General features: G+C 39.0%; 1 non-coding gene across 1 annotated transcript; it reads right to left on the bottom strand.

Moving 5' to 3' along the window:
* Positions 1-3,938: 3,938 nt before the first annotated feature.
* LOC112718957 (small nucleolar RNA R71) lies at positions 3,939-4,046 on the bottom strand. Its single transcript, XR_003161282.1, has one exon. It is a non-coding gene; the product is annotated as a small nucleolar RNA R71 (small nucleolar RNA).
* Between the last annotated feature and the right edge of the window lie 213 nt (positions 4,047-4,259).

Genomic DNA, 4,259 nt, shown 5'->3' with positions numbered 1-4,259 from the left:
CATATTGATGAGCGGATAATTTGTATACTTTTTGGCATTGTTTTTAGTATGTTTTTAGTATGATATAGTTAGTTTTTAGTATATTTTTATTAGTTTTTAGTTAAAATTCACTTTTCTGGACTTTACTATGAGTTTGTGTGTTTTTCTGTGATTTCAGGTATTTTCTGGCTGAAATTGAGGGACCTGAGCAAAAATCTGATTCAGAGACCAAAAAGGACTGCAGATGCTGTTGGATTCTGACCTCCCTGCACTCGAAGTGGATTTTCTGGAGCTACAGAAGCCCAATTGGCGCGCTCTCAACGGCGTTGGAAAGTAGACATCCTGGGCTTTCCAGCAATATATGATAGTCCATACTTTGCCCAAGATTTGATGGCCCAAACCGGCGTTCAAAGTCACCTCAAGAAATCCCAGCGTTAAACGCTGGAACTGGCACCCAAATGGGAGTTAAACGCCCAAACTGGCACCAAAGCTGGCGTTTAACTCCAAGAAGAGTCTCTACACGAAATTTGCTTCATTGCTCAGCCCAAGCACACACCAAGTGGGCCCGGAAGAGGATTTTTATGTCATTTACTCATTTCTGTACACCTTAGGCTACTAGTTTCTTATAAGTAGGACCTTTTGCTATTGTATTAGAAGTTTTTTGGATCTTTAAGTCTAGGGATCTTTATATCTTTGGACATTGTGTTCTTAGATCATTGGGAGGCTGGCCATTCGGCCATGCCTAGACCTTATGCTTATGTATTTTCAACGGTGGAGTTTCTACACACCATAGATTAAGGTGTGGAGCTCTGCTGTACCTCGAGTATTAATGCAATTACTATTGTTCTTCCATTCAATTCCGCTTGTTCTTGTTCTAAGATATCACTTGTTCTTCAACTTGATGAATGTGATGATCCGTGACACTCATCATCATTCTCACCCATGAACAAGGTGACTGACAACCACTCTTGTTCTACAAGCAACCAAGGCTCTAGTGAATGTCTCTTGGTTTAATCGGAATCTTCGTGGTATAGGCAGGACCTGATGGCGGCATTCAAGAGAATCCGGAAGGTCTAAACCTTGTCTGTGGTATTCTGAGTAGGATTCAATGACTGAATGACTGTGACGTGCTTCAAACCTGTAACCTACTGGGCGTTAGTGACAGACGCAAAAGAATCACTGGATTCTATTCCGGTAGGGGAGGGAACTACACCGATGATTGGCAGCACTGTGACAGAGTGTGTGCATTAGCTTTCACTGCGAGGATGGGAGGTAGCTGCTGACAACAGTGAAACCCTACACGAGCTTGCCATGGAAAGGAGGAAGAAGGATTGGATGAAGGCAGTAGGAAAGCAGAGAGACGGAAGGTAAGGCATCTTCATGCGCTTATCTGAAGTTCCTACCAATGAATTACATAAGTATCTCTATCTTTATCCTTGTGTTATTTTCGTTCATCACCATTATCATTTGAGTTTGCCTGACTAAGATTTACAAGATGAGCATAGCTTGCTTCAATACTAACAATCTCCGTGGGATCGACCCTTACTCACGTAAGGTTTATTACTTGGACGACCCAGTGCACTTGCTGGTTAGTTGTGCGAAGTTGTGTAATGCCATGGTATTGAGCTACCACGTTTTTGAAGCCATTACCGGGGATTATGAGAGTTGTGAAAAAGTATAGTTCACAATTTCGCCGCACCAAGTTTTTGGCGCCGTTGCCGGGGATTGTTCAAGTTTTGAGCAAGCTTTGGTAACATCAGTGCCAAGATCCGGCAACAACATCAAGTTTTTGGTGTTATTGCCCGGGATTGTTTAGGCTGGACAACTGACGGTTCATCTTGTTGCTTAGATTAGGTATTTATTTTTTTCGAAATTCTTGAAGATGAATTCTAGAGTTTCATGATGATTTGTTGAAATCTGGCTGGCTGAGAAGTCATGTCTAATTTCATTGGACCGAGGTTTCAACTCATCACCACAAGAGCTTGTTGATTTTGTATCAATCTTGCTTTTGGAGCAGTGATTTGCTAAGGCTTGGCTGGCCTCTGGCCATGTCTAGTGTTTTGGACCGAAGCTTTCTTTGAAAGCTTGGCTGGCTGTAAAGCCATGTCTAATTCCTGGACCGGAGTCTTAGACTAACATTGCACTGATTCCTGGAATTCTCATTAAGAATTTTGATACCTTTTTCCATTTCATTTTCGAAAAACACAAAAAAAAATAAAAAAAAAATTTTACAAAATCATAAAATCCAAAAATATTTCTTGTTTGAGTCTAGAGTCTCATCATAAGTTTGGTGTCAATTGCATGCATTCATGTATCTTGGTGATCTTCAAGATGTTCTTGATGATTTACTTACTCTGATCTTTGAATTCAATTTGACTTGATTGTTTTGTGTGTCTCATATGCATTTTCATTTTGTTAGTGTCAGTAGTTTACAAACTGCTAAGTTTGGTGTCTTGCATGCATTGTTATTTGATTCTTGTTGCATTTTGGTTTGTCCTTATTACTAAAAATCCAAAAATATTTTTAATTTGTGTCTTTTCAAGTCAATAATACAGAGAATTGAAGATTCAGAACATACAGCAGAGGAATTGCACAGAAAAAGCTGGGCGTTCAAAACGCCCAGTGAAGAAGGACAGACTGGCGTTTAAACGCCAGCCAGGGTACCTGGTTGGGCGTTTAACGCACAAAAAGGTAGCATTTTGGGCGTTAAACGCCAGAATGTATACCATTCTGGGCGTTTAACGCCAGGATGGCTAAGGGAGGAAGATTTTGTTTTCAAATCAGATTTTTTTCTAAGTTTTCAAAATCTTTTCAAAATCAAATCTTTTTCAAATCAATTTTCCAATCAAATCTTTTTCAAAATTAACTCCTTTCCTTTTTCAAAGATACTTACTATCAATTAATGATTTGATTCAACATTTCAAGTATGTTTCCTTTTCTGTTGAGAAAGGTTTAATGATTGAATCATATCTTTTCTTGTTAGTCAAGTTTTTTTTTATTTTCAAATCAAATCTTTTTAAAAGGTTTTCAAATCATATCTTTTAAAATTGTTTTCAAATCACATCTTTTTTTTTTTAATTAAGCTTTCAATCAAATCTTTTTGATTTCTAATTTCAAAGTCTTTTTCAAAAATCACTTGATTTCTTTTTCCATTTTCATTTTCGAAAATTAAGTAATGTTTTTCAAAAATGTTTTCAAATTTCCCACTTAATTTTCGAAAAATCAATTCCCTCCTTCTCACATCCTTCTATTTATGGACTAACACTATCCTTTAATGCAAAATTCGAACTCCATTCTCTCTGATAAGTTCGAATTTTCCACTTCTGTCTTCTACTCTTCTTTTCCTCTGACACCTAAAGGAATCTCTATACTGTGACATAGAGGATTCCACATCTTCTTGCTCCCTTCTCTTTCTTATGAGCAGGAGCAAAGACAAAGGCATTCTTGTTGAGGCTGATCCTGAACCTGAAAGGACCTTGAAGAGAAAGCTAAGAGAAGCCAAAGCACAACTCTATTTAGAGCACCTGACCGAATTCTTCAAGGAAGAAGAACACATGGCAGCCGAAAACAACAACAATGCCAACAATGCAAGGAAGGTGCTGGGTGACTTTACTGCACCTACTCCCGACTTCTATGGGAGAAGCATCTCTATCCCTGCCATTGGAGCAAACAACTTTGAGCTTAAGCCTCAATTAGTTTCTCTAATGCAACAGAATTGCAAGTTCCATGGACTTCCAATGGAAGATCCTCATCAGTTTTTAGCTGAGTTCTTGCAAATCTGTGACACAGTCAAGACTAATGGGGTTAACCCTGAGGTCTACAGACTGATGCTATTCCCTTTTGCTGTAAGAGACAGAGCTAGAACATGGTTGGACTCTCAACCTAAAGAAAGCCTGGACTCTTGGGAAAAGCTAGTCAATGCCTTCTTGGCAAAGTTCTTTCCACCTCAAAAATTGAGTAAGCTTAGAGTGGAAGTCCAAACCTTCAGACAGAAGGAAGGAGAATCCCTCTATGAAGCTTGGGAAAGATACAAACAATTGATCAGAAAGTGTCCCACTGATATGCTTTCTGACTGAAGCATCATAGGCATTTTCTATGATGGTCTCTCTGAACTGTCCAAGATGTCCTTGGATAGCTCTTCTGGAGGATCTCTTCATCTGAAGAAGACGCCTACTGCGGCTCAAGAACTGATTGAAATGGTTGCAAATAACCAATTCATGTACACTTCTGAAAGAAATCCTGTGAACAATGGGACTAGTCAGAAGAAAGGAGTTCTTGAG

Source organism: Arachis hypogaea, chromosome 10, assembly GCF_003086295.3.
Source record: "Arachis hypogaea cultivar Tifrunner chromosome 10, arahy.Tifrunner.gnm2.J5K5, whole genome shotgun sequence".
NCBI lineage: Eukaryota > Viridiplantae > Streptophyta > Magnoliopsida > Fabales > Fabaceae > Arachis > Arachis hypogaea.
Note: the sequence above shows the minus strand (reverse complement) of the source record. Positions and strands in the feature narration are given on the sequence as shown.